The sequence below is a fragment of the Ctenocephalides felis genome, unplaced genomic scaffold (assembly GCF_003426905.1).
Source record: "Ctenocephalides felis isolate EL2017-DRISC unplaced genomic scaffold, ASM342690v1 CF-g0.4_SCAFFOLD_03571, whole genome shotgun sequence".
Classification (NCBI taxonomy): Eukaryota; Metazoa; Arthropoda; class Insecta; order Siphonaptera; family Pulicidae; genus Ctenocephalides; species Ctenocephalides felis.
The window spans coordinates 70009004-70020255 of NW_020539725.1; positions in this window are offsets into that span (position 1 = coordinate 70009004).

An 11252-nucleotide genomic window follows, 5' to 3' on the forward strand; every position below is an offset into this window, starting at 1 on the left:
AATCTATTATTGTCATTATAATAATTCCGTGACTTTTTTCGATTTTACATAGCGTTTCTTAATTTTAGTTACGTTCTTCAAAAAAACCCAAATATTTTCGACATGTGGAATGCGTGAGAATATTTTAAAACAAACTGTATTTTTTTGTCGTTCTCATGATTTGACTATTGTGATTTTTTATATATAAGGAGGCTAAATTTTTAAATTTTTAGTAAAGTTTCAATTTCCAGTTGAACTTCATCCGAAAATGAACTTCTTTGCTTTGTTGATTTTACTTTGTGCATTATTGGCGGTAGCACTTGGTAAGTAAACAAAATAAATAAAATTAGATTTTATATAAAACTACTTATTTCTGAATCCTAATTCAGTTTTTACGAAAAATATTTATGAAATTTGTAATATCATTTTATTATATTTAGGTGAAGCATACGGAGGAATTCTAATGCCTGCAATGAAGTACAATCCATCATGGGACTACGATGTAGACGAAAATTAGTTGAACAACTACAACTATAATGAATACAACAATGGATATAATGAATACTATAAAAGATATAAAAATTATTATGAATACATTAATAAATACAATAGTTTTAACTCAAACTATCTATTACGAACTACATACTGCAAACTAAAAACTGCAATTATAATACATGTTTCTTTGATTTGTTTAAATAAAATTATATTGCAATTATCATTTAGGTGTTTGCATTCTACGTTGAACTTCAACATAATTAACTATGAATAAGACAAATCTATGATTTTTTTACAATCAGAACTTAACAGTTCTATGAAACATTCATTTAAGATGGCAACCACACGGTTGATCTTTATTTATTATTAGAAAAATCTTTATTACTAATTATATATTTTTTATTTGATGGAACAGTTTCGGAAAAGGGCTGAAAATATATTTGGATCCAAATTTTTATATAAATTTCTATTCTTAGTTGTCCAAAGTGTGCATTGATTTTGGGACCCTGTGGTTGCAAAGCGAAAATGCAATTAGTAACATAAAAAATGAAAATTGGATAGAAATGAATTTAATTAAATAAAATGGATCTTTCACATATATCATTCCCATATATGTTTCAAAATTTAGTATATTTTTTAAGACTAAGTACTCTATAATTATACCAAATAATTCGTCTAAATTTAATTTTAACGAACGTCAAAAAACTACACATTTTCTCAAATTTTGATGAATTTTTAAAATTAAACTAATTGTCGTACGGCTGTAATATTTTAATTAGTTCTATAAGATCATCATATATATCGCCAAAAAAAGTTCCATATAAATCAGCTTAAATTTTGTTTTCAATAGTTAATTATAAGAAAGCGGCTTAGTAGATTTTCACCTAAAACTAATCAGTATCGTTCCCAATTAATATCTTTCAAACAGTTTTTGATTTTTTTAAATCGATTCAGTAGTATGAGCTAAAATGTTGCCAGAAGGTTTATTTCAAATGATAGTTCTTATTGAGATACATCAAATGTTTTTTAAATTTCTGCAATCGGTTCAGGCATTTTTGAGCAAACGTCAATGAAAGTTCTAATTTTGACAAATGCCAAAAAACCATACTAATTTTTGCAACCTTTGACGAATTTTCAAAGCTAAACCAGTTGTCGTAGGACCGTAATATTTTAGTATGATCTAGAAGACTATGGTATCTACCGTCAAAAAAATAATCATAAAAATCGTCGATTTTTTTTTAAACTTTATTACAAGAAAACGGCCCTGCCGATCTTCTCCAAAAACTAATCAGCACGATTCCCAACCAATATCTTTCGAATTTTGAATTTTCGAAATCGATTCAGAATTGCGGGCTAAAACGTAGACGGAAAATTTTTCACTTTTCTGCGATTTATAAAGAAACGGCTTAGCCGATCGTCGCACAAAACTGACAAACAATAGTCCTCATCGAGATACATCGAGTGGCTTTTAAATTTTTGAAATCGGTCCAGGCGTTTTCGAGAAAACGTCGATTTACGGCAAAAAATCTGTTCACACACCCACACACACATACTTTTTGGTCTCATTCGATTCAGAATGGCTTGAAACGTCGAGAAAACATAAAATTATGGATTCGGATTTTTTGATGAAAACATAAACTTCTTCGGGAAGTTAAAAATACTGCGTTTCGCAAATAAAGCACAAAGTAAGAAAAATTAATTGAATATACGAGAGAGGAGTTTTCAACTCCACCTAGTTCTTTATAATTTAATGTAATAAATCGCATTTTGAGACTATTACTATTTATTAAAAATGCGCAATTCCCGGCCTAGATTGAGGTCCCAATAAGTTGCCAGGGAATTCAACTCTGGCATGTAATAAGCGGACTCCTTGCGCAGTAATTATTTCAGAGGAGGTTGTAAATTCGCGCGTCACGTCCTCGTAATGCTCGGTATGTAGTATATGTAGTCTCCTTAATGTTACAATATCATTTACATCTATCTGAGAGTCTCATGTAACAAAACAGATGAAACACCAAGACAGGCCGTAAGCGGTGCATAAGTGCTATTAAACTGTGCCGGTGGCGAATATTGTGCGGCGGAGTACTAGGCTAGGGGGGCCAGGGCACGGTGGCGACGAAGTCTAGTTTGGTAGATTTAGGAGCTATGTTGTAAAAAAAATTTAATACATGATTCAAATGTCACAGTTATTAAATATTTGCTTATTTTTAATTACGTTTTAATTTTAACTTTTTTCCAGTGTTTTCATTACATTCATCTCACAAATCCACAATTATTTGATACAAAATCCTTTCTGAGAGCCTGAATTATTTTTACGCTGATTTGGTCTCCTGTGGGTCTATGAAAACCACTTTAGGAATAACTAAAATAAACCAAAAGTTGCCAATAATAAAATTAAACCCACATGGATACAAACTTACAATTGTCTATGTAAAAAAACTAACTTAACTAACAAGAAGACAAAATACAAAAGATAAAGCGATAGGAAAATTCAAGAAAACAAAATATTATACAAAGGTTGTAAAAAATGATTTTGTTATATATTGTTATACTTTATCCGTTTTCATTGAAACTAGGGGTGTGTGACATCGTGCCTTAAGGCAAATTGCTGGAACTTGCCGTACCTTAATGAAATATTCGAGAAATATTAAATGTTTTAGCCTTAAGGCAATTTGCTGGAACTTGCCGTACCTTAATGAAATATTCGAGAAATATTAAATGTTTTGTATAGATTATTATAAATGATGTGACTTTCATAATTCTTACTTTATAAACAGTAAATAAACCAAGCACCTGATTATTGCAATAATCAATATATATATATACATATATATATATATATATATATATATATATATCTAGTTTACAAAAAGTTGTTAATTTACAAATAGCTTTTCGTTGAGAGCAGGTATAAAACGTTGGTCCATCAAGTTATATTACTGATTTATAGAGGCGCAATATATCCGTTGTATATAAATATCAATAAACGAGGAAGAGGATGATAAAATGGGTATATGTTTACTTCTACTATTGTATTTTTTGCTTTATCGGCATGCACATCATGAAAGTGCTCTTAAATTAAAATAGCATTGCAACTGACGGTATATGGTCAGGTAACCAATAATACTAATATTAGAATTCAGGTAACTTATTTTTCTATTAATTAATTAATATTTTTTCTTATTATTTTTATTTTTTCTTATTTTTTCTATTAATTATTATTAGTTTAGAAAAAATGACAATTATTTATTTATAAGTTTTATCACTTCTGTGTCATCATTCAGCTAAAATTTATGCAACACATTGATTATATTAATAATGATATAAAATTATTATTAATTAAATTAATATAACATTTGATATTGATTATAATAATAATAAGAAATAATTTATATTAATGAAGTGAGATTCTGCAAATCTTCCAAAATCAACGTGTTGTTTTTTATATGTTGAAACATATCAATATTTTTATTTAAATCTGTAAAATATTGACATTGGCCTTATTACAATGTCATTATACTGACGTCTTGTAAAATAAATAAATGAATGAATAAATGATTATAAACGATTTTACATTTGGTAAGGGGGCGTCCATTAATTCACGTGGGGCGTCCCTTAATTAAATTATAGCATTATAATTTTTACAAATAATAGAATAAATTAAATGATAATTATTTAATTTTGAAACAATGTAGACAGATCAATTCAGCACCCTTGGTCATTCTATCATCAACAGTGATTTTAATTTTCTTCAAAAGACAATATTCATACATTTTTTCAATGGATATATTCTAATCGGCTGCTGTGGTGTTAAATCGTAATGAGTTTGACCTAAAGAGTACTTATTTCTGCTAATGACTCAATTTATTCATTTTCATTTGAAATTTCTATTCTCATATTGAATTTGAAATACATATTTATAGCGTACTGCTAGCCTCGAATTTTGGACAACTTGTTATAAAATAAATAAAATTATCGTTCTGCAATACTTAATGTCCATTAAATCTAATTAATATTTTCCGAACCTCATCGTTTGACCAATTTCACTCAAGTATAATTAAAAGCGACTACAAGTACCTACTGAAGTTTTTTTCTATTAAAACTCCTTATTTTTTTAATGCCATAATTAACTGAAATTTGATTGACTGACGGGTGACAAAAGCAGATATTAAAATCGCCGGAAAAAGGTATAAGGGTTGATCTAATTAAAAGACTTTTTATATGTAGTAATTCATTTTATCAAAAAGTATTTGTGTTCATTGACGTTTAAGGTAATTTAGTTTATTAATAATTAGAAACGAAATTCTTTTGAAATCCCAGAAATTGAAATTGACTGCCAATATTTATTCTCATTAAAATGTTAACAAATTTCAAAGTAGAAAAAATGGATTTTTTTCTCGATGTAAAAAAAAATAATAATAATGATAATAATTAAATTAAGCTGGATAAATCCTTATATTATTATTGTTCAGCTCCGTCGAAACCTTGTCATTTTAATGAGTAAAATATGGAATGATCTCGATCACGTAGATCGAATAAAAAATGAATTTCACAGCATTTGCGGTCAAACATAATTTTTTGCCGCAATATATCCCACGTCTGACTTCTTCGTTGTAAAAACTTTTCCGCTGCAAAACATTCACCGCATCGAAGCTTCTTTAGGAGTTTGATGCCACGAAATAACTTCCAAAGTTTTTTTTTCTAGTTCCCAGTAACTTAAAAAATATTATCGTACAGCTAGATTATGGCAAAGCAATGACTTCTGACGATAAAGTTTGACATTAAAGTTCATGAAAAATGGAATGATGAAAATCATTTATGTTTGAAAATTTCTGAAACTACATTATGCCGTTTGGTATTACTTCCTATTATTAAAGTTATCAATTCATATATCAAAGCCAATCAAATCTTTAATATTGGTATAGAACATTTTATAACAGCTAAACTGTACTGATTTTGAGATAGGGTTCAAAAAGAGAAAGATGAAGTATGTTTGTTCGAACAAGTTTGCATTATTGCATTGAGTCCGAGGATATTGTGACATATATTTCTTTTTGGGCGAAGATTAAATAGATTAAGAAAAATATAACTAACTAACAATAAGACAAAATATGAAAGAGAAAGGGAAAGTAAAATTCAATACAAGAAAACAAAAGATTTTACAAAAATTTCAATATATAATAAAATACAATTTTCTAAATTTTTTTTGTAAAATATGTTTTTTTTGTATTGAATTTTTCTTTACCCTTGGTTATGATATTTTTATTCATATTATATTCATAAGCTTTGCCTAAATGATTATGTAAGATTGTGTTACACATTTCAGACCCTTAAAGTTCAATAAACTATTTCGTTGTTCATACTCATTTAAACCAATTATTATGCCTCAACCCCGGGTCGGTTGTGACACTCGCATTTTTCTTATATGATTTGATTTTATGACTAATCCATGGTATTTAAGAACAGTATTTTATTATTTCCACATAGACAGATGTTCACATTACCATTTAATTTTCTCTCAGCTAACTGGCAAATTAACAAAATTATTGCTGGTCAGAAAAAGTGGTTCTACCGTACTCAATCTCCCCTATCATTTGAGTATTAAAATAACCATTTGTTTATTTAATCCACCTCTTCTATCATATAACAAAACTTGGTTTCATATAAACTACTGTGGTATATATTCCCAACCAGTTTCAACTCGGTCATTCCTAATGAGTACCTTGGAATCAAATTTCCGTACTACGTATTTTATAGTTGTTTCAAATGTTCGTTTTTCAGTTTTAATATGCGTAACACTAACTACTCGCTTCAAAGTTTTTTAAAGTTGTGAAATGTAATATAAAGATATTATGTCATTTGTTGCATATACAATTTTATAAAAATATTGTCAAATATCATTATTAGATGGAAAATAGAGGAAGTGGATTGTGTAATGTATTATGTAGAAAACTTTTTCATTTGTGGAAAGATTCATATAACAAGACATTTACGATAGTTGAATTTTATAAATATATAATATATATATATATATAATATATATACATAATTGTTATAAATTATAGTTGAGATAAATTATAGCACCAACAGATTTTGTTTTTCAATAAAAAGGTTATGTGTGATAGATTTAGACGAATCAAATAAAAAACTCAAAGCGTTAACAAAGAAGAAATAAAAAAATGATAAAATCATTAATGTTGAAAACTAAATTATATTTTCAAACACTAATTAAATTTTGACAACTGTAAAAGTAAAGAACGTTTAATAAATATTCTGAACTTAAATAATGTTTATAAATCTGATTTTTTTCTTTAACTCACGAGCATAAAAGTGCAGTTCTTTTTCTGTTCAACTATTTTTTGCCTTTTCCAACGAGATGTTTGTGTTTTTGCAGGAAATCCGACTTGCTATTTTTATGTTTTCACGACCTTTCAGGTTATTCTTGATCATTTGAGACCAAATTTGAAAAGAGTATGCGCTTGTGTGTATGAGCCAGGGAAGTATATATGCACCTTCCATTAAGGTAAATTTATTTACATTTAGTTCGTTATTAGAATGTGAACATCAAACTGCAATCACGATATCAATCTCTTTAATTTATTTATTAGACTTCTATCTCATTTATAGGGTAAATACAATAAACAGATACTTTTAAATATAGGGGGTGAATTACTTGATTCTGTACATACAATTTTAAATGATCTAATAATAATTTTCAAGTATTTGTTTACACTTTATTCTGCAATATGTTTATTCGAAAAACATTAAGCAGAGATTGCTAACATAATATGACACAATAACATCGATTGCAAATTAGTAGACACCCATTGGCGTATCTACTAAGGATATATAATTTATTAATAGCTTGACAATCAATTTAAAAAATCGTGATATTAATATTTTCATTTTTTAAGCTTTATATATTCTGTATATAAATATATATATATATATATGTATATATATATATATATATTATATATATTTATATATATTTAATCAACCGAGCGAGCACGAAATTTTAAAATGAGCAAAGAATATGATTTTGCAAACTACCCGTAATAAGATTTTACCATGCAGTCTCTAAAAATTTTAAATGCTTCGTTGGATGTCGAAAATTTACATGTACGTGTAGTTTTTTTCAAAAATACCTTTCGTAGTTAATGAATTTTTAATATATCTTAATCTGAAGAAACTTAAATTTTATGTTGATATCAAACTGCAACCTATGCCTATGCAATTTATTATGGTGACATCAGTTTGGAGATTCTTTAGAGAAACAAAAATGTCCTTCTAAAAATATAATTTTCTGCACTTTTCTCCAGCAGATACTTGTCTAAATATCGATTGCTTTTTAATTTCAGAATTTTAATTATGAAAGAATAAGCGCAATTCCATTACCATCACCATCACCACCACCATGATATTTCGACCGCATTCGTTCCTGTTTAGATGATGATGATGATGCTGTGCGTGTCGTCAATTTAAAATATAGCATAGTTAATAAAACTCAGTTCTCCCGTCGAGCACGAACGCAGTATATAAAACGTTTCGTTTTAATTAAATTCTCAATCTTCAGGATCAGTTGTGAAACAAGTCCATTTTAATGAATTACAGTAAATTCTGATCTTCTCGTGAAGTATTCACATATGTATTTCATTATGATTGTTTATAAAATGTAGTTACTATTTTTTAACTTTGCGTAGGGCAATTTATAGTAACCGCAAAATAATCGGAAATGAATTGTCTTATATATCTTAACGTTTCAGAGGTTTCTGAACAATTTTTGCATACCTTAGAAATTGATGAGTGTGTGTGCGTATGCATGTGTGCATGTGTGTGTGTGTGCGGATACAAAAACATTTTACTTGCATTGACACGATGAAGAATTGATTTTTAGGAAGGGAGGTTTAGTGGACATACACTTGTTGCAAAGAAGTATACGCCTACTAATAAATATGTATAAAGTGATTTCCATGAATTTAATTATTTTTGATTCCAAAATTACCATTTTACACCAAATTTCATTATTCCACGATGTTTTTGATTGTATATAAAATTCCTTGAGCGTGTTGCATACCTCCATTGACATTCAGCTAAAGCGCAATTTCTTGTTTCAGTCTTTGAATAATATTAATGAACTTCATAACAACTTAACTGAAATTCTTAACTACCTAAGATTTCTTTGACGTCTTCAAACAATTATAAATTGCACGCTGCCTATTTTGTAATAATGCTTAATAAACTCCGTGCTAATGGACTTTTGAACGCTGACATTTGCTTATATTATATTATATTTGTATAGTATATCTACTCGTAGTCTATTTGTATATTAATCATCTGTATATAAATGCATTTAATGCATAATATGAGATGCATCTTTTGCAATGTCATTTTATGTACATTATAAATATATATATATATATATATATATATATATATATATATATATATACTGGATGTCCTAGAACTTAACATCAAGCCAAAACGGGGTGATAATATTTATCTTCTTTATTCTTCAAAAAAATATAAAAAAATAATCTCACATTGTTTGGAACTCATGAGCTTTAAAGTGCAAATGATGACTACTTTTCGGTTATTTTCGTTAATTTTTATAATTTTTTTTTATTTAAACTTTGGAATCGAAACCATGAATAACATTTCTAGGACCACAGTAAAAAATAATAACACAATTGCCCCAAGTTTTAAAAATTAAAACTTTTTGTTGAACTATAAATTTAAAATGTATAAAGCGGGTCGACTTTGAGCGGTTCTCCATTAAAAAAAATCCACTGAAGTGTTTTAGCAAATTTCATCACAATTTTGTACATTTAATCGTTTGTAAAGTGGTAAAATACTTTTATTATTTCATTTTAATATTGAAAATTTTCGAAATGGAATCATCAAAGTCCTCACTATGGGTATGAAAAAAATCTATTTTTTTTGCCTTATTGCTTATGTATTTGCATAATAGTATTTTATAATAATTTTATTAAAGAACTAACAGAAATTGTAGCACCGTGTGCTCAAATTATTTTTGAAAATCTTGTTTTAAAGGATCAAACGTCAAAAATGTAAAGCTAACTTTTTAACATCTCAAGCTCTTCAAATCAAACCCATCAAATTCTGATTCTTTCAAACAAATTTAATAATTTGATATATTGTAGTCAGTAAGAAAGTAAGAATTTTTTGAATACTTATTTTTGGCTAAAACTGGTCGTATTCCGAACTTTTTGGAATTTACTAAGTACAAATATTAATTTTAACTTTTATCAATTCTTTAACAATTTAGTCAATCTGATTAGTAGACTCTAATACATGCCAAATTCTATTATATATTATACAATTGCCACATTTTTTCTAAGTTAGACGAAATGATCAGGAAGACTAATATTTGAAGATTTCGGAAAACTCTTTTCTTTCCATTTTTCAATTAAAATAATACAGTCCACCTTTTTTTGTACCTTTTTGAACAGCAATCGAAATTTGAGACTTCTATAAGATGTTGTGATGAATGATGGTACTTTTCAAGTCATATCTGCACTTAATTATTCATTATATTTGTTCTATTATATATTTTATCTTAATTTTTAAGTGAAAATGTATATCACTGCTTCGTGATATTAGGAGAGTATTTTCTATTTCGAAAAATTTTGTTTGTAAACAAAGAACACTTCTAAATAATAAATCGATAAACGTCCTCAGTTCTTTTGAAATCATATTTTATTTATAAAAAAAAATATTTAAAATTAATTAATTAAAATTGCCCGGAATAGAAATATTGCTTAATTGTTGTTAGAACTAAAATTGACATTAACAATTATTTTTTTAAATTTAATTAAAAATGTATTATATTTAATTATTCGAACTCTTTCCTTTCATTATCATAAAAATATTTACATTGCTGTATGCGAAAATGATGCATGAATCACGAATAATTATTTTCAAAGTTTTTTGATCCAGATTAACTGTTATTTCTTTGTTAAACTAATTCAAGTTAAAATAAATTTGTTTGCTATCCATGATATTGAACAATAAATAAATTCAGTCCAAAAACTACTTTAAGACACACTTTTGATCAAAAATTTATTTTTTATATAAAAATTCGAAAACCGGTTATTTCGGTTTTTAGAGAAATTTACTATTCGAAAACCGGTTTTCTGAAATGTCGGTTTTTGTATAAACCCCATCCACAGCTATTTAATGCATAAATGCTGTTCCGTTAAAAATATTTAATGTGGTTAAATGACCTATTCAAATTTTGCAAAGTGCAAATGTGATGCTTAATGATATTTTATTTGCATCCGATTTTTTGAGTCAGTTTAAAAATACCTCATAAATAAAAAATATGATGGAGAAACATATATATATTTTTATCGATTCCCCGAAGCGTTATTACTCTAAGTATTGACATTAAGTGCTTGATTGCAGTTTTACGAGATCACTATTTAATATTGATTATCTCTAATATTATACCTCCTGTCAGCATATATGATTTATCTCAAGACATAACCTGTGAACAGGCGCCATTAATATAATTCATTGTTTTTTTTTTTTTTCTGAATCGAATGTCGGAATATTCGCTCCCCACGCTCCAACGTTTACCGAGCAAAACCTATTGTGTTCGACTCGCACAACCTTGAGTAATACCGGTTAGTTTAAAAATATGAATTCTTTTGACGTCCTCCTTTAAATATGCATTGATCATCACGGATTGACGTTAATTGATTGATGATCGCTATCGGTCGATATGAAATTTACAAACGCCGAACTCGAGAACG